The sequence below is a fragment of the Drosophila pseudoobscura genome, chromosome X (assembly GCF_009870125.1).
Source record: "Drosophila pseudoobscura strain MV-25-SWS-2005 chromosome X, UCI_Dpse_MV25, whole genome shotgun sequence".
Classification (NCBI taxonomy): Eukaryota; Metazoa; Arthropoda; class Insecta; order Diptera; family Drosophilidae; genus Drosophila; species Drosophila pseudoobscura.
In genome coordinates this window covers 2373536-2401196 of record NC_046683.1, presented here as the reverse complement: position 1 = coordinate 2401196, position 27661 = coordinate 2373536, and the positions used below count along the sequence as shown (strand labels likewise).

Sequence of the window (27661 nt, the reverse complement as noted above, 5' to 3'; positions counted from 1 at the left end):
TTCAAATTAACAGCTGGATCGCTTCGCTGCTTTGCGGGCTTTTGTATTCCCCTCTTCAAGCGCTCTCTCTCGGTGTCGTTTGCTCTTCAAATTAACAGCTGGATCGCTTCGCTGCTTTGCGGGCTTTCGTGTTCCCCTCTTGAAGCTCTCCCTCGCCTTGCTCACTCTTACTCACTCTCGCTCTCAGTGTCGTTCGCTGCGCTGCTTTGCGGGCTTTCGTATTCCCCTCTTCAAGCTCTTTCTTTCCTTCGGTGACACGAGGATCGCTTGGCTGCTTGAAGTTCTTTCGTGCGACTCTCTTGAAGCTATCGCTCTATCTCTTTGTCGCTGAGGCTACTCGGCAAGCTCTCGGTCTTTCGATTCTCTCTCTCCCCTGCAGATGCAAACAAAAATCAATCGCAATCTTAAACTGAAACAAAAACCCGTGGCTTAAAGCCATAAACCGAACCATCATTAACCCCGAATTAACTTGTTTAACCCGCCGTATTTGGACGGGCGGACACTTGCAAAAATTGATATCAAACATGAAATGTTGTTGCTGTCAAACACACCCACACACAGACACATAGACACACAGACACACAGACACACACAGACACACAAATCCACACTAAAGAGCGAAACTTTTCCAATTTCGAAAAACCGACCACACGACGGCTACGGAGCTACGGAGCTACGGCTACGTCAATCAATCAATCAGACATTCATTCATGCACACATTAATTTATTCATTTTAGCGGGGAATTGCTTGAACGGTAAAATATTTTTGCCATTTAATTGCTCTCTTACCAATTTCCGTAGCGGCATAGAGCCGCCACGGCACAAGGCGGAGCGGCCCAGGCGGAGCGGCCCAAAACGCTTTTAATTACTTAACCGGAAATTGGCAATTAAAGCGATTTAACAGCCAAGGTTACCACCCCCCTCCACCCCACATTCCGCCCAAACACAAACATAAGAATTCGCCCCCCCCACCCCCTTAATGGCCACACCACTCCCTCTTCCTCTCCCTGTCCGTCTCCCTCTCCCTATCGCTTCTCATCAACTAACGTCAGATCGTTCAGAGCCTTAATCAAGTTTTAAATGGCCGCAACCCCGGCCCCAGTCCACAGCCCCCCCCCCCCCCCTTCCACCATTCCTCCTCCGAGGTGCTGCCAACTCGTTCATTGTTATTTATTGTGTGTTGTTGTTGTTGTTGTTGCTCTGGCAATTTATTTCAATTTCGGGAAAAGCTGCACAAACTTTTGTATTGTCATTGAGAGCCGAAAGCTCAGAGCTCGCTTTCGCTTTCGCGTTCGCGTTCGCCTTTTTCCAATTAGAGATGGTCATTGGGTGGGGGGGGGGGGGGGGGGGGCCATGAAGGGAACGGGGGGCCTGCAGGGGGGGGAAGCATAAAAACTCATTTAACTTTTTTGGCCAGCAAACCGTCAAATGCCCGACTCGTAGCCGTGGCCGTGGTCCTGTCTGTGGCCGATGGCCTGGCGTGTAATAAGCAAAACTTCTCTCTTGGCAGGTTGGCTTTTCGGGAGGGGGGAGGGTGGAGGGGGGCGGGGGTCCCCATTACCGCTTTTCCGCCTTTCCTGATAACTGTTGCATAGTTTTCGGGGCGGCGCTGCATAATTAATTATTTGTCAGGACGGTGGCAGGGGCGGGGACAGAGGCAGGGGCAGGGGAGGGGAGGCCAAACGGAACGGAACGAACCCCAAAGAACTTTCGTCTTACTTTCGTGGGGGAGGGACTGGTGGGGCAGATGGCCAACAGCTGTTCGCGGAGGTCTTGGGTTCCCTCTCCCTCCCTCTCCCTCTCTCTTGGCATGATATTTCATATGGAAAGGAGCTAAAATTATGAGCAAAATAATACAGAAGAAGAAGCACTTTGATAGCACACTTTAGTTGAACAGAAATACCATTTGGCCGTGCTCGAAATGTGATTGAAATGCTTTCCTCTATGGAAAGTAGTCTCCCTCATTAGAAAGTGATGATCTGGCTCCCTGCTGGCATCGCTGATGAATGGTTTCGAGTTTGTGGCAAGCAAATAAAATGCGAAATTGTTTGCTCTCGACTTTTATTTAGTTGGACATGTTGGATCCCCCACTCACCCTCCCCCGCCCACGCCGCCTGCCCGATTCGGGAGCGGGTCCGGGGCTCCTTGCGGCTGGCCGCTTAATTTTCGGTCTTTGCCAAGCGTCCAATTTGCCGCCACATTGCAGCCAAAGTTATTCGCGAAAACTTGAAACTTTGCCATCCATCCCCAAGGGGGAGTCCCAGCCCCAGTCACAGTCCCTGCCCCACTCCCTGCCCCTCTTCCGAACTACCGAAGGACGGACTAACCCCAAAACTAACTCTAACTGCGTCCTGCCACACTAATTTCAATTGCTCGCGGCTAATGTGAGACACACCCCCAACCCCCGCCCGTGTCGGAGGGATAGTCGGGGTCCCAGTCTCCTAGTTTATGGCAAAAGTTGAGCTGAAAAATTCGCGCGGAGAAAATGTCAAGTGCAATTTATACAAATTTCACGGTTAGGTTAGGATGCGACGCCACGAGACGCGACGCGACGCGACGCGGAAAGTGTCGAAAACTTTTCACGGTTACTCGGACGGACGCCCTGTCACATGGCTGACAGACAGACGGACAGACGGACGGACGGACAGACGGACGGACAGGGCCTTCCACTTCCATTCGAAACGCTTGACGGCTGCATTATTGATGGAAAATACTGTCCGTGCGTCCGGTCTTCGATCTTCGGTCTCCGGGTAGATGGAAACTCCATTCCAATAACCACAAATAACCACAAATTCCCCAAAAATGTTCTCAAGTTCCATTCGATGGTTAATTAATCGATGGAATGTGCGTGTATCCCTTTCGTGTGTAAATAAATGTATCGAATACAGTCGCCCAGGCACCCCCTGCCCATTTACACTGCACTCTATCCGTATCCGTAGCGGTACCCGTACCCGTACCCGTACCCGTACTCGTAGGAGGGTACGGTGCCTCCCTGGGGGCAATCAGGAAATGCGTTACCAACTTTTCGCGCCCGTGTTTTTCGTACACTAGCAATTGGCCATTGAGTACCCTGTAATGGGCAGCCACATCGAAGGGTATGCTGGGTGGGACAGAGACAGAGAGAGAGAGAGTGGCCTTTGAGAGGATCTCTTCGGGATCGTGTACCCTCTGTGTCCTGTTGGGTGTCTCTTCCACTGGAGGGTACCCTTAGAAGGTACCCTTAGAGGGTACCCTTAGAAGGTACCCTTAGAGGGCACCCTTAGAGGGTATCGGTCTGCCGCTTGTTTAAACAATTTCCTTCTTTTTTTCAGCGCTTGGTTTATGTGTTTTAAAACATATACGATTTTTGTTGATTTTTTGTTGCGGGTCTCCTGGAAATGTTTGTGCATCCGATATACGGAAAACAAATGCAATCGCCAGTAGTGGCCAGGGGGGCGTGACGTGCTGGACAGGGGGCCGGTGGGGGCCGATGGGGGTGGGGTTGGGGCAGACAGAGTGCTTTATCTCGCTGGCTGCTGCTGCGTTTTGGGGGTTTCGTAATATTCCCGAATGTCAGTTTGATGGCCAAAAAATAGTACGAAAAGTTTTGCGCGCAAACAAACAACGCAAAAAACTTTCGCCATTTAATTGGAAAATTAAATTTTCCGCTGGCTGCAGCGCCGAACAATGAAGGGGGAGCAGCAGTAGGTGGGGCAGGGGTGCGGGGGCTGGAGCAATTTGCAGTGCAATCAACGCTTGGGTGGGGTGGGGCATGCAACCCAGTCCCAGGTAATATCTAAAGTAAAATGCATTTAAAATATTTTCTGCATTCCCGGGGAAGGGAAAGGGGAATGGGAAGGGTCAAGTGTCATGTCAAGTGTCGACGCTGCAGTGCCCCACGCCCTGCCCCACGCCCTGCTTATGCAATTTTCCAAAATGACTCGGAATTCATTTGACAAATTGTCCGTTCCAGAGGGTGCGGTGCATCATTCCATTCCTGGGCTCCTGGGCTCCTGGGCTCTTCGGCTCCGAGTGGCTGTCCGGTCCGGTCCGGTCCGGTTCTGTCCTGTCCGGATTCGTTTTGTGCTCTGTCATTGGTCAAACAAGTGGCAAAATTAAATTTAACAAGACGCCCGTCACCGAGCAGGAGACGAGCAGGAGGACAAGGAGGACAAGGACGATGCCACATTGTTTAAAGTGCTTAACAAGCAACACGAGAGGGGCAGAGGCGGGAGAGACCACAGTCAGCTCAAGCCAACACCTTAACAGGGCCTGCTGCTGGTCCTCCCGCCCAGCCGCCCAGCCGCCCTGCCAACTCTGCCAAAGAAGTGGCATGAAAAATGAAATGAAAACCAGCAAGTAACCGCAATCATTGCACGACTCGCCACTCGTTAGCAGATGCTGTGGCATGCCAGAGAGACAGACAGAGAGAGAGTCCAGAATGCAGTCCTCTCTTGCCACTGCCACTGCCTCCTGCCTCCTGCCGCCTGCGGGCGCTGAACTCATTTGGCTTTGGTGTCGGCCTTTCCTCTGCTTAGCAGCACTGAAATTGCTACAAGTGCTGCCCAGTCGTCAGTCGTCAGTCGTCAGTCCGTCATCCCAGTCAGCATTCCGCCAGCTCTCCCCGGCTCATCTCATCTGCTGGCCTTCTGATTTCTGTTTGTGTCCGTCTCTGTCTTCCTGTCCGTCTCCCTGTCAGTCAGGGAGCGAGGCAAGGCCACACCAGAGCCGGGGAGATGCAACGTTGAAGGAACTTTGATTTTGCGGTCATTCGTTGGGGAGGAGGGCCGCCCCACAGCCCCCCTCCCAGCCACCCAGCCCCTTAGCCTCTCTCAGCAGCCCCTGCCCCCCCGTTTTGCATTAGGTAATTACTTCTTTGTGACGCTCGATGAAGTGCAAATTCATTAAGCCTGATGCACTCTCATTCTCGTATCTCTCTGCCGCAGCACACCCCCCCTCCCCGTTGTGGCATTGCGGGAGTTTACAATAATTAATCAATATGCTGCTGCTGGCCGCTTACACATATTCACAATTACATTAAATCCCTTTTTGTTATTTTTTATTCCGCCCGAATGACCGAATGACCGAATGCCTGGCCGTTAATTTGTTTTCTCTTGTAATAAATCGAAATTAAATTTGATTTCGCTGAGTCACATGTGTCGGAAAACATTTGTAGATGACTGTGTAAGGACGTGTTCATGGTACAAGGCCACAAAAATGATGGCAATGCGGTTAATGCCACACGAAATGTTTTTAAATGCTGCAAAATGGCGAGGAGGAGCTCAGAGAACAGGCTTCTCCTCGAAGAACTTTAGAGATACTTCCTTGGCTTCATCATGCATCCAAGGGACACTCGAAGGAGGTGTTGTCCAGCCATTTCCCTGCATTCGCTGGGACCAAGGATGCACTCCTGCTCTTTTAGGAGCTTTTCCATCGTGTTTTTCAAAAGAAAACTAAATTTATTCGATAAATTAATCAATTATCTACAAGATGAGCTCATTTTTAAAGCCCTGACTTTGCTCCATTATTTTTCGCAATTTTGTAAACGTAAAAAGGTCTGAGACCCCTAGATATAACTAGGGGTACATATATCCCATCCTATGGGCTCCTTCTGGCCCGGCTTCGACTATAGATTCTTGATTTCATAGCCGTCATTCCTGGGCCCAGCAACAGGTGGCCAACAACAAATTCCTTGGCTGCTGCCCATGTGCTCCTTCTGGCCATGTCCTCGGGCCGGGGAAGTGGTGGCACTTTTCGAGGCTTGCATCGGATTATGGCTGTAAAATGCAATTGTGAGAGAAGGCCAGCGCCTGGCTCTCAAAGAGGATGCCCCCTGCCCACTGCCCCCCGCTCCAGCCCCTCTAACGAAGCCATAATTTCGAGGACGAGAGCATTTCCTCTGCAGGAGCACGTGGCTGGTCGCTGGCAAAGGAATAAACTTGCTTATTGCATTGAAATGCAATTCCGACTTGCACTTGCACTTGCACTCCTTTCATCCTTTATCCTGCTGCTGCTGCTGCTGGGGGGTAGGGGGGGGGAGGGTCAAATAAATTTCGCACAGAAGCCAAAAAAGAAACGGAAATTTCGCTCATAATTTCGTTGGTAGATTTTATAATAAATAATTTTTCACTAAAATTCCAACACACACACACAGAGAGACAGACAGAGAGACAGGGGCTGGGGGGCTGGGGGGTGGGGGGGTTGGGGGGCTGGCCACTCAATAAAGAAACAGAAAGAAGCACAACACAGCAGAAAAGAGAAGAGAAGAGCCAAAGGACGAACAAAGCGGGAAGCGAAAGCCGAAATACAAATAAATATGGGGCAGAAAAAGCGAGCAGAAAAAAACCCGAGAAAAAAAAGGGCGAGAGAGGGGGAGGGGCAGGGCGAGAGAGTATTGGGAGAATAAGTGCATGCCAGAAACAGAAACACTCAAAGTTTATGAAAGGCGCGTCGTCGGTCGTCGGTCGTCGCCGCCAAAAGTTTTCCACGCACCCTATTTCCCGGTGGGGCATGCACGACCAGCCATCGAACGGGGCATTGTCTTTGAGGGAGGCATTTTCAGGGCCCTGAGATGTCTGTGGAACCAATCTTGTAATCAAAGAGGAGGTTATGAATGGTATAATCGTTGTACAGGAAAGAGAACAGAGTTCCTTAAAAGAAGAAATGTGCCAAGATGCTGAAGAGGTTAATGAAAAATGATATCCAAATGAATTAAAATCGCATTAAAGAACAAGAACATCCCATGAATCGTAGCACTCCTATATCCCTCCTACAACCCTCCTACAACCCTCCTACAACCCTCCTACATCCCTCCTACAACCCTCCTACATCCCTCCTATATCCCTCCTCTTGTATTCCTCCTCTACAGCTCCAATATCCTTCCTACAACCCTCCTATATCCCTTCTCTATTCCTCCGATATCCCTCCGATATCCCTCCTATATCCCTCTTGTATCCCTCCTCTACAGCTCCAATATCCCTCGTATAACCCTCCCACTTCCCTCTTGTATCCTTCGACCAATCCTCAGCTCCTACAGACACTCCGCTATCGAAGCATAGCCACAATTCGGTGTGCCCAAATATTATCCCCAATATATGGTATATTTCCTTCTGGACTGCCACGTAAAACAAAGTATATCACAGGACCAGGGCCCTCGTAGACGGGTCTAAGGATACCGCCGCATATGGGTGAGTGGGGGAAGGGGGATGGCGGTGGAGGTGGGGTCCATGTATCGCCAATTACTGTGTCTGTTTGAGCGTACAAAGCGTTTTATGAACCAACTCCTCAGACTTCTTCTGAACGGACGCGGACACGGACACGGACACGGACCGCTCGGACCGCCCTGGACCCCCTCTCCCCCTCCTTGGCCCTGATTTTCTCCATTTTCCAATGCCAGTCACGCTTGGACTTTGTCGAAGAACTTTGACCCGCTAGCCCCCCATTCCCCCTCCCCCCACAGACGTTGCTCTTGAAGTTTTTTTTCGCTTTTGATTTTATTGCCAATTGACCAACTTTTTGGGTCGATTGCTTGTGTTGTGCCAGGGAGGATGTGGAGCGGCAGGAGCGGCAGGAGTCCTGCTCTGCTGCTTACTTAAAATGCCAAGACAGCTGTCTCAGATGAGGACTATCTGCCGGCATCTGTGTATCTGTATGCCCCTCGGGGGGCCGGCAGCATATTTAAAATGTCTTCGACTTACCTTGCGGCTGGCCTCTGTGTGGCCCACGTGGCATCCACCGGACTGACTGTGTGCGCTGCAAGGCGGAAAGAGAGAGGAAGGTGAATAATAATAATACTAGGGCCATGGATAGGGCGGCCACGGGTCGGGTATTAATCAAATTTAAATTGCCTGCGATTGCCGGAGCTATCGACAAGTTTATCGGTTTAGGAATTGGCTTTTGAGCGGGCTTGCCACTTCCCCCAGCCCCCTCCCGGGCTCCGATTGGGGTTCAGAGAGAGAAGTATTTCCTGGTGGAGCTTCGGGGATTTACAGTCTTGATTTTTCGGTTCGATGCAGGCGATGGTAGTCACAGATGAAGGGGACCCCTCCAAGGAGAGATCTCAGGATCGAAGGGTGCCCCATTTGTGTGGCAGAAAGTGGCAGCTTAAGGGCTCCGCCGAGGGAGTATCGCCTTCGCCCACTGATGCACTGATTTATCACTGCCACCGCCCCCCCCTGCCACCCCTGTGACGGCTGGGCAACCCTTCGGCGGGCTACAGCCCCTAATTATCGACTTAAGGGCATTACCTAGCCACAAGCCTCTGGGCCCCCAACAAAAAACTAAGAAAAAAACCCTCGAAGACCAAGAGGCCGAAAGTCCCTAAGCCGGAAGGGACAGCGGGACAGAGAGGGGTGGGGGAATAGTTGTTATAATAACGATATTAAGGATGATCAAATTCAGGACAAAATGGTGGAGTATCCCGCGCATCCGGCGGCTTACCCGGCGCCCTAATATGCGGAGAACATACACGTAATAAATGCGTGATTATTTGTGGATTTTATTAGCCACAAAGCTGGCAAAGGGGAGGCGGAGGCGAGGAGGGGAGAGGAGAGGAGAGACCCCCCGTGTCTAATGCCTGCCACAATCAGAGAGCGAGTGCCCCAGACAACAGCAGGTGGCAGTGGCAGGGCATTGAGGTAATCCTCTTCCAAGTCCTTGCCGCACTTGAGCTTTGTTTTCGTGTCAAGCGGAAGGCAGCCCCGCCCAGGCGGCGGCGGAGCCTTTGTTGATACAAAAGGAATTATGCCGGTAACCAGGTCCCCTCCCCCGGTGGGTCTTTGCCGAAGCAGGCGGAATGTGCCCCACATTCTGGGAGGATCGTAGCCAGCTGCCGCATGTAGAAACAGGCGAGGGATCGGGGCCCAGAAGGGCCTTCAAAGCCCTCTCCGTTATCCACGAGGATCCCCACGAAGTACAGGCTGTTCCTCAGGGGGCAGGGGGCAGGATGCCAAGGATTCGAAAAAAATGCCTGCAAGCAAGCCCCAGGCCTACGCTTTTCTCGGTGACAGCCGCCATCGATAGGCTTACGGAGTGTGGAAATCCACCTCCAACTCTCCATGTGGCAAAAGGAAACTTTTCCACTCCACAGAGCCAGAGCGCCACAGGGCCAGGAGGCAGGAGGCAGGGCAGGGCGGAGGCTGGAGCATGGAGCATGGAGGAGCCTTCGGGCGCATTTTGAAATTAAAAATTTTGGCAGCGACAGGCAGCGCGATGTGTGCCGTGCCGTGCCGTGCCCTGGCTTTCTCTTTCTCCTTCGTTTCTTTCTCTCCAGGAATCTGCATATGGAGCGGCACACACACACACACACGCACACAGAGAGGACACTCAACAGGAGACTTCGAAAAATGCGCTCATGTCGCGAGTGCAAAACTTTATTGCGCCATATTTTCTGGAGCAGCAGGACACACGCACACCCATACACAAAAGGGATGCAAGGGGGGGCATCCTACCCCTTTCCCCCAACCCTTTCTGTTGTTCTGGGGCAGCTTTTGATAGGGAAGGGGGAGGGAGGAGACCAACAATTACAGGGTATCCACACAGTGTGATCCGCGAGGCGCCCGCGAAAGGGAAGCAAAAATGTTTGCTGAAATTTTCATTGAAAGCCGACGACACACCGAGCGATGGGTTGTTGGGGCCATTTTTGGCGAGAGGGAGAGGGGTAGGGGGGGGGAAGGCACACATTTTGAAAAATGGCCTGCAACGCGGGACGCGGGGAAACGGGATATGGGATATGGAAAGGCCCTGCCTTTTGGTCGCATTGCGACAATTAAACACACAGACACCCCCCCCACCCACTCTCTGGCAGCTGGCAAGTGGAAAAAGCATGCGGAAAAGCGGGTCCGGAAAAGCGGCTCAGGCTAACGAAGCTAAATGCATGCAAACAGCAAACATAAATGCTGCAAATGCTGAACGGAGCCTAAAAGGGTGTCCGCGGGGGGGCGGTACAGGGATATCCCTCCAAAGGGAGGGAGGGGGAGGGGTGCTGTGAAGGGGCTTTTTAAAGCACTTGAAAATACATACGATTTATTCCCGAAAAAAAACCAAAAACGAAAGCGAAAAGAACTTTCCCTCCGCTAATTGTTGCTGCTCCCCCCCGCACACCCCCCACGCACCCCCTGGCACCACCCTCTCCCTCCCTCTCAATGAATCTTGATCCAAGGGGCATCGCAGCATTAGCTCATTTCAGGTTTCAATGTTTACGCGCCTCTGTCTGTCCCCCCCCCCCCTCGCAAAAAAGGGCTTTCGATGTGGGCGTGGCAAGTGGCTTAGCACATGTAAATCACGTCTCCCCCCGCTGCCATACAAATCAAGTAGCTCCTCGTCGGCTGTGGCACTCAATGGCCGGCCATTCGGTGTTCGATGCCCCACCGCTTAGCACGCGACGGGGAAGGGCGAGGGGCGAGGGGAGAAGCCTATGCAAATGTGTGCCCCCAGAAAAAGGATTGATCGCAGCCTCAGGAAGCCCCCAGCCCACCCCCTGATGGCTCCTTCCTCCACACTTTTTTTATGGCACACATTTCTGGGTTCCGGGCCGGATGCCCTTTGACCCGTTTTGTGCGCCGCTTCCCCGATCACAGATTACGGCCAACGTCTTGCGATGATTGTAGTTCCCAGCCGCAACAATTGTGCAGCGCTTTTCCCCATTCACTTTCACCGGCGAGCGCCAGGGGGGGGGGGGGGGGCACTCCCTGCTTCCCTCGGCTGTTGGTTGGGGCCAAAGATGATGGCTTTGTGTCCGAGGCAGAGGCGGTGTAATCAACAGGCTGCTGCCGCGCTCTTTCTTCTCTCTCGCCCCCACCACTCTGCTTAAGCGGATTGATTATGGCTAATAAAGAGGGGGTGGTGGGGGCGGGGGGGGTGCACAATGGCGGTCGGAAGTGGCTTTCTTCGAGGCCGCCTTCCTGCCGGAAGTTCACCAGGGAGGGCTCCTTGGGCGGGGGCGGGGCCGTGACTGCAGTTACCCCACATAGCGGCAACAATAAGGAAATCTCATGTGAAAAAGGGCCGCAGGACTCGCAGGACTCGCAGGACTCCCACGACTTTTGCTTTTTCGTCCTCGTCCTCGACGTCACAAATGTTTATGGAACCGTAAGCCGCGTATAAGTTTTGCCAGCTTACATAACAATGCAATGCCCCGCCCCGCCCCGCCCCCCTCCCACCTCATTTTGGACTCCTTCTGGCAGTCAGTGCTGGTCCTGTGGCAAGTCCTGGCAATTTCGAAGGCGTTCAAGTTGAAGTCAAAGTCAAGCGCAGATTCTGCCACCGCCTGCCTCATTTCCCCCCCTTTGTTGGCTGCTGTCTTTGTTGGCGGGGTTCAGTGGGGGCGGGGGGGGGGGGGGGGTGCTCAAGTGCTTTCAAGTGCCTTGATTTGCTTTTCTTCTCTTTTTTTCCCCCCTTCTTTTCCCTGCTGCTGTCATTTGTTTGGCTTTGCTTCTCCGCTGCTAATGAACGCAACACCCACACACCCCCCCCCCCCCACACACACACACATTATAATTTCATTTGTATTTCGATTGGGAAATTCTTTTAGCATTTTCTTAGGCGCCGACGACAAAAAAAAACAGAAGAAAGATTGAAAATTGCAAAACGCGCGAAAGAGCAAAAAGCTTTTGAAGTTTTTTGCATGAATGAATGGCTTCCCCCCCCCCCCCCCCCCCCCCCCCCCCCCCCCCCCCCCCCCCACTCCAGTCCCAGTATAAGTCTTGGATAGCCCCCCCTGTAGCCACCCCCTTTTCCCCACATACATTTTAATTGCATTTTTCGTATCAAATTCATATATTTATTATGTGAGCGAGAGAGGGCTTTTCCCATTAACGAGAGGAAATTAAAACGAAAAACTCATAAAACAACACACACACACACACACACACACACACACATCCATGGACACATGGGGAACGGGTGGTGGGGGGGAGAGGGGCTGGATACAGTGGTAACAATTTATGATTGCCGCCCAAGCCGCTAATTGCGTTATTTGTGTGTGTGTGGGTGTGTTTGATTTTCATAAAATTGATATTTTGTTGGCCAATTCCTGGTTCCAGCCTTGGCTTTTGTATTTCCACTCTTTACATTCGCTGGCAGTGGGGGCAGAGGGGGTGGAGGGTGGGGAGCGAGCTATAGTTATTAATTTAATTCGCATTTGTTTATGGGAGCAAAGCAAATTTCGGCTTTTTTTCTAGCGTGTCTGCAAAGCAAAGTTAATTTGTTTAAAACACGATTTATTTCGGGACAAAAGCCGCAGCCCCCCCTCCAAGCGGAGCGATAGATGCAGCCCCCCCCCCCCCCCCCTCCGATTGGATCCTCTGGCAGCGGAGTACAAATGCGGAGCAAGAGATGCAGATGCGCCAGAGGTGTGGATTGTAGCTCTCTCTCTGGAGGCTCTCTCTCCGCCCGGAGATTGAATCAGAGAGACAGAGGCTGTGGCTGTGTGGCATCGATGCCTCGGGGGGGCAAGCAGTTCGAGTGTTGCCTGCTTCCTGCCTCTGGGCTCTGCGAAAGGCGTGACGAGTCCACGGCGAAGATCTACTCTTCCTCTGTGGCCAGGACATCTACCAGCCGCCGCCAACTGCCAGAAGTTCTGCCCCGGGGGCCCTTCCTCTGTGGCCAGTCGCTGCTGGAGTGGTGCCTGGGTCCTGCCTGTGACAATGGGATCTGCATTGACTGTTCCTCGGGCGGAGGAACCAATGCACGGCCCTGGAGTCCATGGGAGTGCCTCTGTCACTGCCTCTGTCTCTGTCTGGGAAGGTCTGCTTCGTGATCGGATCGTCCGGATCGGCGGATGGGACAGGCACCAAAGGCGAGGCCTAGAAGCGAGGTGTGATCCCTGGGCCTCCTATTTCCCTACAGATGCCTCTCCCCTCCATCTGACCCACTGCTCCACTTCCTGGTGGCTCCAGCCGTCTCTCCGTTTAATCAGTGGTGCGTCTTTTGTTCGGGGCCCAATCCATTCAATCGAAAGGCATCGAATGTTCATGTGAAATGCATTAAATAGTTTCCGAATTGCTTTATGCCGTGCCCCGCCCCGCCCCCCCCCCCACCACCCTCGAATCGATTCGAATATTCTGTCATATTCTGTGCCATCGAAGTCCCGAACTTTTCCATTAATCGAACAATTTAAACGGAAATAAATAAATGGGAAATGCCTCAGCTGCTCCTCGCCTGCTGTGTGGGTGGGTGGCAGGGGTAGGGGGAGGGGCCATGTCCCAGTTTGGGGGAAGCCCTTAACCCTAAAAACCCCTCCGCCATGCCCCCGCCATCCCCACGGGCGGCAGACACTGCATTCCACTCTTCCACTCTGCCTTTTTCCTTTGGCTGTGTTTTTCTTTGGTTTCGAATTTCGGGCTCCTCCTTGTGGCTCCTGCTTTTGCTCCTGTGGCTCCTCCATCCGCTAACCGCGTGGCAAGAAAAAGTTTTGTTTTGGGATTTCGGTTGTAGGCTGCTGCTCCTTGCTGCTCCTTGCAGCTCCTTGCAGCTCCTGCTGCAGTTGCACTTCAGAGACGCCGCACAAGCACCAAAGGAGCAGCAGCTGCTCCTTCGTCCTTGCTCCTGGCTGGGGCTAATAACAGTTGCAATGCGAAAAGGACTTCAATGAGCAGCAGCAGCCACTCTGCCCCCCCTTCTAGCCATCCACAGAAACCGATTTGCGCTGAAAGTGCCAACAAAGGCGCAAAAGTTGCCGCTCCACCCCTCCCGCTCCCCCTCCCCAGAGCTCCTCCATCCTCCATTTGGGCCCTCTGTACCCCCCCCCCCCCTCCCCCTTGTGTGCTCTGCTCTGGTTTCTGGTATCGCTTTGGATATTGCGCATACGCCAGGTTGTACGGGGGGGCTAGGAGCCAAACTTTTCCCTCTGCTGAGCGTTTTAATTTAATACACAAACTTCTGCGGGGCGGGGCGGGGTTTGCGAGTGCTAGTCCTGGCGGAGTCCTGGCAGCGGCAGTCCTTCCTGCAATTTGAAGCTCATCCAAGTGGATCGGTGGTGCATTTATTTAAAGTCAAGTTTTTCGTTGATTTGTCGCTCGCCCTCGGAAAACCCCCTCACCCCCTCACCACCTCCTCTTCCCCATTCCCCAGTGATCGTTTGTCTGGCTCTCTCCTCTTTTCTCTGTCTTTTTGTGGGTCCTTTTTTTGAACAATTAATGCCAGGAAAAGAAAAGGGGAAATGTTTTCCGACAGCTCCCCTGGGGGGTCGTCACTCAGGTGACTCCTTGTCAGACAGAGAGAGAGAGAGCCTCCTCCTCTCCCTCTCTCTGGGGCACTCCATTTGTGTCCAAGTCCAAGTCCTGCCAAAGGAGCTCCACAGGGGCATGACACTGATACACCCGGCATTCATTCATTGACGTTCGTTCCTGCCTTTCCATCTGTCCCATAAAAAACGTGCAGACAAAAAGCCCAAGGAATTGGTAAAAAATCGAAAATTTAATGTGCGAAAAATCCTTGAGAGAAAACACAGACTCTGTGGACTGTGGCAGCCATCGGAGGGGGCCTCTTCGGCAGCAAAAGATCAAGGAGCATCCTCAAAGAACTCGCAAGATTCCTCTGGAAAGCACACCTTTTGGCTGCTCTTCCAGACTCGATTCTTAGCCCGATGTATGTCGTATAGAAAGTGCCCTCAAGAGCACTTCTCGCATCCTGGAGGACACTTGGCCAGCTTTCGCTCAAAACTTGAATCGATTTGGCCCCAAGAATCCCGGGGAATCAGCGGCTCATTGGACGCCTGATTAGGATTTGAGGCACATATCGTGTATCCCGGTGTATCCCTGTGTATCCCTGTGTGTATCCGTGTATCCTTGCCTCCTGTAATTTGTCATTCTCTTTGTATCTATCAATCCACATTACGGTGTGTCGCTCTGCCCCTGCTGGAGGCGGCTCCAAACGAGGCCCCTGATGGATGGATGAATCGATGCCAGGCATTGACTGACTTGTGCAGAAACAGGTGTCCGCAGAGGGTGGAGGGGTTGAGTGGGGGAGGGGAAAACAATAAAAAAAAGGACACAGAGCCTCTAAAAATAAAAATCGTGTCCGTTCGCCTCTTTTTACGACTTGCCGACAAATGAATGCGTAGACAAATTTAATGAGAGCCGGAAATGTCTTTTCGTTTTCGGTTTCTAGCTGGAAATTTATGGGCCTCGTCCTTAGTGCAGGACACAGCAAACAGGACCCTCCTTCGTCTTTAAGCCCCGGAGGCAAAAGCAGAGGCGCACCATAAAAATTACGGCACGGCCGTACGCGTAAGTCCTCGTACATGTGGGGCCGGGGGATGTCCTGCAGAAAGTGAAATAAATGATGACAATAAAATATAAATAAATAAATAAAATTAACTCATAACCACTTAAGTTGGACTCCGCTTAGGCGAGCCGCCGGACCACTATCCCCGCCACCGGGGAGACCCATTCGCCGTCCCTCCGTCCCTCTGTGTCTCCGTTGCTTTGCCATTTCCCTTGCTGCAGATGAAGTGAAACTAACAGCAACATAATTTAGTGGCAGAGTGCTCCTGCCTCGCCCTCGCCCTCGCTCTCGTCCTTCCACCAGCAAAGGGACAATCTTGGGACAATTTTGTTCAGCTGACCAAAGGACACTAATGTGGGACTGTATGTGTGTGTGTGTGTGTGTCTGTGTGGGGTGGGCCTACAGCATCAACTTTTTGCTACTTCAAAAATGCCGCCACGAAACCTTCATTTATCAAGTTGACATTTTAATTTATTAAAACAAAATGAAACGAAATGAAATGAGACGCACAACGGACCCAAGGAAGGGTTTCCTGCCCTGTCCAACGGCTCTTGAGTTGGATTCCGGATTCTGGTAAATGAAAGCCCCTTCGCGAACAGTCGAACCATGGCCATCTGAAGGGCCCGGCCAACGGGGGCCCAGCCACGGAGCACGTTTCGCTGCGCCTTTGAACCACTTTGAACCACAGTCCAGCGACATCCGAACATCCCGGGGCCGGGCTCTCGAGGACACGCTCTGGACCGGCTAAAAGGCGTTGCAAATGAATGCGTAAAAGATGACAGGACTCTCGCCGGAGGAGGCACTCGGCACTCGGCTCTCGGCGCTCCGCTCTCGGCTCTCGGTCTTAGCTGCCGCATGACCAAGCGGAATAAGTTGCGAGGGGAATATTTTGGACAGAATATGACAGAGCAGACGACCATCGAGCAGAGCTGACCAAGCAGCATAAGTAGCATGGCAGCATCCCCTTGATGGCGATGCCGTATGCGTACTTTACGGAGGAGTGCCACGAGTGGAGGGGACAGGGACGGGGATGGGGACGGGGACGGGGACAGGGAGCCACCGCAGCAGCAGGAACATCAGTGACATGATGGAAGTAGGACACAGGAGACATCCAACTGGGATTCCAATCAAGCCAATGGTCAGGGGAATGGCCAGGAATGCTCCACTCCGGCACAGAAGCCCCACCACGCCCCTCCACTCCCCACCCCGCCCACCACTCCACGATTGGGAACGGGAATTGCATTGAAAATGGAAAACTTAATTGAATTTATTTATTGAGAATCGCTTAAAGACGATGACCTCACTCTCAGTCGCTATCGAGTTATCGATAACTTTGAACAAAATATCGACAAGTCAATCAGTCAATAAAACTAATTAAGAGCTTCGTTTATTAATTATATCAAACTTCATTGATGTATCGATAACATTGTAAGTATCGATATATCGATAGCTGAAGTTTAATCTTAATTGAATCGCTTTCTATGTACATCTCTTCTGTAATTTTGTATCAACCTATCGACAAAATTGCAAATATCGATATATCGATAACAATTTACATATATAAAAATTGTATACATACATATATCGATAACAGAAACTTAAACTGAGTTGAATCGTTTTCTGCGCATTTCTCTTCTCTATCGATAATGGTGTAAATATCGATACATCGATGACTGAAACTATATCTCAATTAAATGTGTTATGGGCACATCTCTTCCCTATTCCTTAACAAGCTATCGATAAATATCGATTATTAAAAATTGAAAAGTCGCCTTATTTAATATCAAACCTTAAACTCGTAAAATAAACGATAAAACTATCGATAACATTATCCATTGTTTGCGGACAATCAATGTGTCGATAACATGGGTCCCGTGAAGCTCCCGAAACCCCTGTGGCGCACCAGAGACCTTCCCAGAGAGACCTCTACAGATCTTGAGCCTCCCCATTGTTGTGATCGATTCATCATTCAAAGCGATATCGAAGCTACTATCGAGGAGACATTTATCGGCCCGTTGTGTAGCAGGAAATCGTGTCTCCAGCCACCAGATTGAGCCGAGAGCATTTGCATGTTTCATTCGATTATTCGCGAAACTTTTCTTTAATTTCCATAAATTTTCAAAGCGATAATTTGGAAACGTGTCGTGGCCGTTGTTTTTGGGGGCTCCGCAAAGGCAAAGGCAAAGCCAAATGAAAAGCAAGACAAAATAATGTACATTAAAATGGCAGCAGCGAAATGTGAAATAAAATAAAATATAAACTCCTGGGCATGGGCCCAACAAAAGGTGCGCGACCGCACGGCAGAGCCCCCCTGTCCCTCTGTCTGCTTTAAGTCCCAGCTTTACTCCCATTTCTGCTCCCACTTCTGCTCCCATTTCGCAAAACCGCGAAGGAGACGAGGAGGACTCGCCTCAGCGAATGTGACGGCAAAGTTTTTCCCTTTCGCCTAAGAAAATGTTCTTGTTTACGGCAGAGCCATGGCCACGCCCTCCACGGCCCCCTTCCACAGGCGCTCCCCTTCGAAGGGCGCACAATTTTAATATTCAAAAATGCTGGCCATTAAAGCAACTCGGAATGCCACCAAAGTGCGGGAACACTCGAAAGAAGGGTTCCGTTCCACTGAAGGGTTCCCCGTGCTCGCGTTTTACGGATTGCCAGGGCCGGGGCCGGGGCGGGGGCCGGGAGGGGCGTTGGTCATTCGCATGAATGGCGGTCGGTGAATGCTTTTGAGCGATTTCTGTACCTTGATTCACTTTGGCCTCTCTGCCCCATGCCACCGCCGTGTTCCGCACGGATAGCATTCCGCCGGAGTCCTTCGCTCTGGCGCACCTTCTGCGGCGTAAATTGCTTTTCATTTGTTCATCTCGGGGCAGGGACAGAGACAGGGGCAGGGGCAGTGTCCGGCAACAGCTGTCATGCCGCAACAGTTTCGACTGCCCGTAAAAAATATGAAATTTGACCACAACCGACGGAATCCGGCGACTCCTCCGACGGAGATGGAGAAGGAGATGGCGAAGGAGGCGACTCCTCCGCCTTTACAAAGAAGAACGTTTTACAAATTGAAACGAAAATTCCTCTCTCTCTGGCACCGCAGAATGGCGGAAGAAAATGAAGGGAAAGCCCTGCTGAATGCTGGCGGAGCCCTTGAGGGGGCGTGGAGTGGCCCGAGGAGTCGCCGGTTGAATGGTGGGGTGTATCAATGGATGGAGTACTCGCTGTAATCGCAATTCACAAAAGACGCAGAAGATCGCCAAGAACAAGTTTCCCATAAGCGAATGGCACCACCCGCAGGAGGAGATCACTCACGCACTCACGCACTCACCCGTTCCACCGTTCCACCCATTCAGCCCGTCGCTTGACTTCACCTTTGGACTCCTCCATTCAGCTCCAGGCCCCACCTGATCCACGGCGGAGGAGTCGCCGCGAATCCATTCAAAATGAATGTGGCAACCGAATCTGAGGGGCTCTCGGGATGGCCATCAATGGGGATGCTGGTGGATGGTGGACGCTGGCTGGCTGGGGTGGGGGGGCGATGCTTTTACCGTTGCCGAGGCGAGCATTAAGCAAAGTGGCCCGCGTTCCATTTGCGCCTGGCATTCGGTGCTGCTGCTGCTGCTGCTTTTGATTTTAATGGTTATGCTACTTATCATGTCCTACAACGAGCTGCTGCACCCCCAAAGGGGGCACACACACACACACACACACAAGGGGGAAAAAAAGGAAGGGCGAGCCCATCCGCAGAGGCATGGCACAGTGCCGTCCGCGGTGTGAGGCACGTGCTGTCCATCAGTCCACGGCGTGAGAGTGGGAATGCAAAAAAGAGACTCAAAGTCGATGGATGCGACCGGGGAATGTCTCGTACTCGGTGCCTCAGTGCCTGCTGGGCGGCTCCTTCCCTGTGGCACAGCATACCCTCTGGGGGTCCCTCCCCGGCCCCGATTGCAGGGTATGCAAAAAGCAAACAGAGGAAGAACACAAGAGCTCGAGCTCTCTCTCTGGTGGCCATTCGCGGTTACATTTTTTCACGGTTTTCCGGCAGGTGGGGCATGCAAGTGGGGCGGGTGCGGGGGGGGAGGGTGGAGGGTGGGGCCAGCAGTGACCCAAATATGTTTGCACAAATGAGTTTGCGGGGCATTAAATGATTTGTTTGCACAGCTCGAAATCGAATTAAAGAAACGAGCAAAAGCAGCAGAAAAAGGCAGACACGTGGGGGAGGGGGAGGGGGGGGTTCGGGTCTGATCACCAGGTGGGCGTGGCACGTATGCAATTTGTCGTCTGTGGCGGAAATTTCCATGGAACCCCGGAATCCCGACAAAAGTAAAGGTGCAAAAAAAAAGGCGCACAAGAAGTGAGAGCTCTCTCCCGCCCCCCGCTCCCACCCGCTCCCTCCTTGGGGCCCCGGCAATGCCACTTCGACTGCTGTCTATAAATAAATTAGCATCGCAAACAAGTTGGCAGCTCTGTTCGTCCTCTCTCTCTCTCTCTCTGTGTGTGTGTGTGCGGCTTGTTATGGCTAAAAAGCTGTTTCCGCAATGAGCTTGTTTCCTGTCCGCAAGGACATGGTTCCTGGCTTCTGGCTCTGGCGGAGAGGGGGGGGGGGGGGGGGGGGGGGGTTACTGCCTGCCATTGACAAGTTGCCTATAAAAACTAAATGCGCTGCCCAACACTGGACACGCCGGACTGAGAGCAGAAGGAGGAGGCGTGCCAGCAGCGCCTGCAGGAGCAGAAGAAAAAAAAATCTAATTTCCTGCGAACAACATAAAGTAAATGTTTCAAAAACTGACGCCGGGCAGCATGCAGAGGGGGAGGGAGGCCCCCCCGCCCGTATGTGGGGCAGCCTGCCCCTGCCACAGGCCCCGTTCTTTTTTTTTTGGGGCATAAGTTATGAGCCCCCCGCCGCCGCCCCCCTTACCAATCTCTGCTGCCCTGTAACTGGCATGAAACATGTGACCGAAGCAAAGTCCCGGCAGGGCACAGAAGGCACGGCACAGCGCCTGACCAGAGCCAGAGCCAGAGAGCGCCCACACGCCCCCCTGTCGAGTGCAGATGAAACCGCAGACCAAGCGGCTCGACAACAGCAACCAAAAAAAAGGAACAACAACAAGATCGAGCGCCACAGCAAAGCGATGGAGGAGCGGGTCGAGGGGGAGCAGGGAGCAGGGGGAGTGGGGGTGTGGGGCAGTGGAAATTATTTCAAACACGAGACAATTTCAGCTTTCGGTAACGCTTGCAGCCGGCGACCGCAAGGGATATCAATAGCAGACGAAGGCAATAGATGGACGGGAGGGAAGGGAAGGGAAGGGAGGGAGGGACACGAGCTACAGATGTAGATGTAGGGATTCAGGGCACAGAGAGAGGGAGAGGGAGAGAGCTGGTAGGAGTGCCAAGGAATTGGCAGAAGAAAAGAGAAGAAAGTCCGATGATGAACTTCCCACGAAAGTATTTTAATCCTCATTGTAGAAGAGACCTCCACAGGTCTGCAGGAGAGGAGCCATCAGGGATCATCACCACAGTATCGTTCCCATTCGAATCCTCCCCCTTTCAATGCCGACCTCTGTCCCGCATTAATGTATGCCTTGACGAGGCCGAATGTACCTTGAAGGACACCTCAAATGATCATGCCTCAGCCTCTCCCTGAGATCTGCTACTGTATCGATTCCATCGGCCTCTTTTCGTAGTATTTCTCTTGATTTCCTGGGATACACAGCTTGGATATCGGGGGTATCCTGCGAGGATTGTCCTAGGCCTAATGAACCTTCGATTGCCTCGCTATCTGTGGACCCAGAGACCTGCATTCTGCTCATAAAGAATCTATCTATCTATCCATTTATCCATCTATCCATCTATCCGTCTATCTATCTATCTATCTATCCATCTATCTATCTATCTATCTATCTATCTATCTATCTATCTATCTATCTATCTATCTATCTATCTATCTATCTATCTATCTATCTATCTATCTATCTATCTATCTATCTATCTATCTATCTATCTATCCATCTATCCATCTATCCATCTATCCGTCCATCTATCCATCTATCCGTCTATCTATCCATCTATCTATCTATCCATCTATCTATCTATCCATCTATCCATCTATAGATCTATCTATCTATCCATCTATCCATCTATCCATCTATCTATCCATCTACGTATCTATCGTTCGGTGGAGCAGAGCAGGCCTTTCAGAGACCAAAAATGTCACAAACAAAAAACGAATCGTGGATTTATTTATTTAATTTTTCAACAATCTCTCTGTATGGTAAATATTCCAGGCATATCCCCTGTCCGAGGCATTTGCCGAGATGTTCGCGGAAGGAAAGCGCCACAAAGACACGCTGTGGCGCCACCGAAAGGGGCCACAGGACGAGTGATATTATCTTCAGCAATTTATCACTGATCGTTTGTCTTGCGAAATGCGGCATGCGGCATGCAACATGCGGTGGCGCCACAGCGAAAGGCAACACACAAAAGCCGCAAGCCCACACACACACACACACGAAAAAAAAGGTGCAAAGGCGGCACCATTCCCCAAAGGACATTAGCAGGATGTGTTGCCACATGTGTGTGTGTGGGTGTGCGGGCGTGGAAATTGGCTAAAACGAATTTACACAAATTTATCAACGTGGCCCAGGCGGACACGGATACGGATACGGACACGGACACGGACACGTACACGGAAAAACCAAAGCGGAAAGAAAGTGTCACAGTGTCGCGCACACACACACAGACACACAGGGACACACACACAGAACAGGAAAGCGGAAATGAATCATTTCATTAGGAGTTGGCAACGCCTACGACATGAGACACAAGAGCATTAGGAGGCGAGCCTGCCCCTCCCCCCACCGACCCAAGAAATTGCCAAGTAAAATGTGTTTGACACTTAACGTAGGTCGCTTGACCAGGCGGGGGGGCTTAAAGGCGGTGGTGGGGGGTGGGGACTCCGGCCAGGTGAACACTTAACACGCGTAGAGCCAGCGCTCGGCGATGCGTAAACGTGGCCCCAAGCCCCAAGCCCCAAACCGCAGACGCCAGACGCCACGCCACACCCAAGAGGGGACATCGAAGGAGGTGATACCCTTTGATACCCTTTGAAGGGATGGCCACAAGATGTGGCATTTGTTATACACATTTCACAGCAAACAAATGTGGGCACTCGCATGTCTTGTCCAGAGACAAGAGCCTCAGCCTCAACAATGAAGGAAATGGAGCAGAAGCAGGCGCCGTGGAAGGAGAGCCTAATTCATTGGATAAAATATGCTTATTGAATGCATTCTATTCGAGGAGTCTCCGTCTCTGCCTCCGTCTTCACCTCCCTCTCCGTCTCCCTCTCCGTCTTCGTGCTTGTTTCTGGCCACAAAATATTCATTGCAGAGATATCCAAAAATATAGTCAACAAATAAAACAAACAACAAGCTGGAAAATGCAGGAAAATCTGCAACGAGAATAATCATCAGGAAATGCACAAAAATATGGCACAGGCGGGGGGCCCAGGCGGGGGTGCGGGAAGAGGCGGAAGCTCTCTCTTTATTAATTGAGATTTGGTTTCTGAGGTTTTCTCGGTCCGGGCAGCAATATCGTTTTTGATTTTGATTTATATTCAAATGCAATTTCATTCGGGCACCGCCCTGCCCCCTCCCTCCTACCCTCCCCTCCCCACCCCTCCCCTCAACGCCCTGGCGATTTCTGGTGGGAAAGTCTTTAAGCTGGCGTTGCAGGAAATCTGTTGCACGCTTGAAAGTGCCACAGCCACAGATACGTCTTCCGATCCGGGGTATCGGGGTATCCACGGCTCCTTCCAGGCCTTTCTTTTCTTTTCTTTTCTTTTCTGTTCTTTTCATTCTTTTCTTTTGTTAATCAAATTGGCTTTTGCCGCCTGCTCATGGGGCGTATGCGTAATATTGAGCTTTTATGGGAAAGGCACCTCGTTGGGCATCCTTTGTGCTCGACTAAATCGATTGTGCGTTAAATACAATCGAGTTTTTCGATGCCCCCCCTGCAACCCTTCTTATCAATGCCGCCAAGGAAGGCAAGGAGGCAAGACAGCCTCTCGTTTCCGTTGCGTTGAATGGAAATCGTTTATTCAAAGTCGTAGTGGAAGTCGAAGATCAAGGTGTGGGTGTGGTTGTGGGCCCTAGGCAGCTGGCGGGTTGGGGCGAGGCCGCCGGTTGCGCACCTGCGTCGTGTAGTGGAGGGCCAGGTCGATCTCGCTGAGCGTGCAGAACTGCATGATGCAGAGGACGCCCACGCGGACCACGGTGCGGTAGCTGTCGCCGGGGCCGAGCAGCCACAGCGAGCCGACGAGGAGGCGGTTGCTCGCGTACACCTTGTACATCAGCCTGGGGTAGAGGACGAGCGAGTTGAGGCTGCACGGCACCAGGGGCAGGATCTGGAGCACGGCCGCACGGCGCTCGGCCACGAAGAAGAGCAGCGGCAGGCGGAGGTTCATCAGCGCCAGGGCCGCATAGACGCCGGCCTCCAGCATCGCGTGGAGGGGCGACTCCGTCACGATCCTGGCCACCCGCGGGCCGCTGGGCTCCGGCCCCGCCTGCAGCACCAGCCTGGGGCACAGCAGGATGCTCCAGATGTCGATGGTCAGCGCGACGAAGGTGAAAAAGTAGTAGACCCTATCGCTCAGCATTGTTTTCCCCAAATGGCTTGTGAATTGTTTGGACAATTTTCGTAGAGACTAAATTTGGATTTGGATTTGGATTTGAATTTGGATTCTAGATTCCAGATTCGGGTGTGGATGTCGGTGTCGGTTTCGGTTTTGGAAAGGCGTACTTTCTACAGGTTTCACACGAGGCACAGTGGGCATCGAGTCAGAGCAGAGCCCAGGGTTCCACGAAGCTTCTGAATGAATGAAAGGATTCTGGCTGTCTATTCGCTCATTCGTGAGGCCACGATTTCCATTCCCTCGGCTGAATAATGCAGCCCAAAAAGATACTTAATCCCTCCGGGAAAGGGGACTTTGGGGGGGGGGGCCGCCCAACGCAACATCTTTCAATATAAATTTCAACGGCATGTCAAGCTGTTTCCTGCAAAATGCCGTTGGCAACTGTAATGGCTTCGTTTCGTTTCGTTTCGGGCCCCAGTCACCAGCTCCAAGCTCCCAGCTCCCAGCTCCCACCTCCAGGCGGGTCCAGGCGTTGTGCTCCGTCTCTATTACATTACTGATTGTTTTTCTGTGTGTGTGTGTGTGTGTGTGTGTGTGCCAGTCCTGGCGCTGCTTTCTCTCCATCCTTTCGGCTGCTGTTTTCGTTGGCTTTCGAGTTGCAGTTGTGCAATATTTTGCCGTTGCCGTTGCCTTCATTCCATCATCAATCCCACAGACAGTGTGTGCCATCTCCCTCTCTCTCTCTCTTTTATCCTCTAATGGCATGTGTGTGTGCGTGTGCGTGTGTGTGTGTGTGTGTTATTCCAACTGTCGTTTACCATTCATTCCGGGATAAATACAAAATGAAGATGATCCTTCGGGAGCTTTAGTTATTCAATTTCAAATTGTAGTAAATTTAATCTAGCAAACAACTCTGTGTGGCATGCAGCATGTAGCATGTGTGGCATGCCCCCCCCCCCTCCCCCTCTCCGCCGAGGAGTACCTATAAAATACGTAACAACTTTTCAAGCGGTGTTTCTGCGAGTAATTTTGTGCCCCATTCCCTCACCCCATCCACCCATCTGTGGTCCGATTCGAAATCTATTTCTCTCATGTCCTTGCTGACAGGCGCCGCTCACACGAGCGGACAGGACAGTTGGCATTTTTATGTCCCGATGTCTCCTTTTCCTTTTCTCATTGCGTTTTCCAAATGCGTTTTGCCGCCCTTGGCGCTGGGATTCCATTCCATTCCATTCCAATCCAATCCTCCTTCGCCTCCTCCTGGCTTCCTTCGGATGGTGTCCTGCCTCCTCCTGGCTTCTTGTTTGCCTACTGCTGCTCCTGCTCCTGCTGCTCGTCCTGCCTATTTATCTTTTCTTCCTTCGCCCTGCATTTGGCTTCCCCTCCGCTCCTGCCGCTCCTCCTGTCGCCACTTTGTTATTGCTGCATTATCTTTCAAATGGCATATTTATAGGATTTCGGATACACACACACACACACACACACACACACAGGCACAGCTACAGTGTAGATAGAGATACAGGAGCTCATAGTTTATTGGCAGTGGCTCAGTGGCTCAGTGCCTCCGCCTGATGCGCATTTCCTCAATCAGCCTCGTCAGCCTTCCAGCCAGCAGGCAGCAGCCAGCAGCCTCCAACGAAAGTCCAGCAGCACAGCAAACAGTTAAACAAGCGTCACGCTCGTCTCTCCCCGGCCAAAGGGACACACACAAGCCCAACGGCCAAGGACCAAGGACCAAGGAGGAGCTCAGGCCCAGGCCCAGGTCCAGGCCCTGTTACACACAGTGGAACGAGCCCTCAAATAGCACCGATTTCATGGTTTTTGGTATCAATTAAGACTTTCTCTCTCCCAATGTGGCTTAGCACAGGAAAAGAAGTCACCCAAAGTTGGACTGGGACTGGGCAAGGGCGGGGGGGGGGGCGAAAGGGAGTGTTTTTCTTGTACTTGAACTGGTAATGCATCTCCATCTCTCTCCCAGTGTGGCTTAGCAATGGCAAAACGTAAGCCCAAGGGCAGGGGAGGGTAAGAGATTGGTTTTTAGGTGCTCGCTTCGAAGGGAATGGATCATCCTCTGCCATAGGGAAAGCTCTCGAAGACCACAGAGCACTCTAAGCCAGGTCTAATACTTCCAGATCTTCCAGATCTTTGCCCCACTGTACGCCTGTGCAGTGGCTTGGGCCACTTTGTCTGCCGCTGTCGCTGTCGCTGCCGCTGCTACTTCTGGCTTCGATACACAGACTTTTACTTAACCATTTCGTACACAGTAAATTCATTTTCTCAATTGCCTCTCGCCAATGTCGATGTCCCTGTCGTTCTGCCTGTCTCCACCTCCTCGTCTCCGTCTCCGTCTCCATCTCTGTCTCTGTCTCTGCCGTTGGCCCCATATTTTATTTGTATTTATTCGTTTGTATGCATGTGTAAATATTTTATTTTCCCTTGATTTTTATTATATTTGTCTGAGGGAGCACACACACACACACACACACGGGCAGGACAGCGCGGTGAAGGCCTCGTCGTGGGCCGCCTGCTCGGTCACACGGAAACGCAATTCCCCGATACGCTGACCCCACAGCCCATCAGAACAGCAGCCACTGTGGCCACTCGGAGGTGGTCGAGAGCTTGTCCTGCAGATGGTAGAGAGACAGAGAGAGAGAGAGCGAGAAATCAAAGTGTTGCACGTGGCGTATGAGTAATGTGTGGCCAGTGCCAGTGCCAGTGCCTGTAACTGTAACTGTAACTGTAACTGTAACTCTCGACTGAGTGTGCCGGCCGAATGCATTTAATCAGCTAAGAGGCGACGACACAAAGTAAAAACTTGCAACCAAAAATCTCGCATGAATTTTCATTGCGATACCCGATAATGGGAAATTCAATTTGCCATGGAAATGCCAGAGCAGCGCGGCAGGGGGGGGGAACGAGGTGGGGGGGACAGACCACACACCACTTCTGGCATTCACCGCAATCCCGCACACACACACACACACAGAGAGAAAACGAGGTAATGGGCGCATGCCGAATGCCGAGTGCCGAATGGAAATGCTAATTGGTAATCCATACCCCATATGCGAATGCGAATGCGAGTGTCACTCCGCCTTTGGAGTGGGGGAGTCCCCCCTCCCCACACTGGGGGGAGTCTCTTTCTTTTTTTTTGCTCTGGTTACCCGTTTATCGTTTTTCGCTTTCGATTACTTAGGCGATATCATATGGAAGCACTCAAAGGCACTCAACCATTCTCTAATGCATAAACAGGACAGTGGGACGGAAGCGAGGCAAAAGTGCGCACAAGAGCGATGGGGGAGCCTCTCTGTCTCTCTTTCTCTCCCAGTGTGGCTTAGCCAGAGGGGTAGCAACGGGGTAGTAGTAGGGGGTGTACTTTTGCTCTCTCTCAGTGTGGCTTAACACACGGAGAAAGAATTCTTTCTCTCCCAGTGTGGCTTAGCCAGAAGGGTGTACTGTTGCTCTCTCCCAGTGTGGCTTATCCTGTGGAAGAGTACGTTTTGACGTTACCCTTTGACGAATTCCATACTTCGGGGATGGCTACCACTGTATGCGAGTCCTTTGGAGTGTCCTACTAGTGCCCCACAGAGCTTTTAATTATAATCCACTGAATCATTCGCATTTCCATTGCATTTTCCCCCGCTCTCTCTCTCTCTCTCTGTCTGTCTTTCTCTCTTCCAGATGATTGGCTATACAAGAGCGTTCCACTTGAGCCACCGCTTAATCCTGATTCCTGATTTCTGATTCCTGATAAATCCTTTTTCCTCTTCCTTCCTTTATGATTTATTTTTTCCCATAGAGCCATCGATGGTTGGCCATCGGGGATAACATTCTTTG

The 27661-nt window shown here is 51.8% G+C and overlaps 1 protein-coding gene across 3 annotated transcripts in view; it reads right to left on the bottom strand.

Annotated features, from left to right (window-relative positions):
- The window catches only part of LOC6902283 (chaoptin), a 180475-nt gene that overhangs the window by 73624 nt on the left and 79190 nt on the right, over window positions 1–27661 (bottom strand). For all 3 annotated transcript variants that reach the window (XM_033385612.1, XM_033385611.1, XM_015185874.2), the window contains one exon: window positions 7677–7731. The gene's annotated coding sequence lies outside the window, so the exon portion shown is untranslated. The remainder of the gene's footprint in view (window positions 1–7676; window positions 7732–27661) is intronic.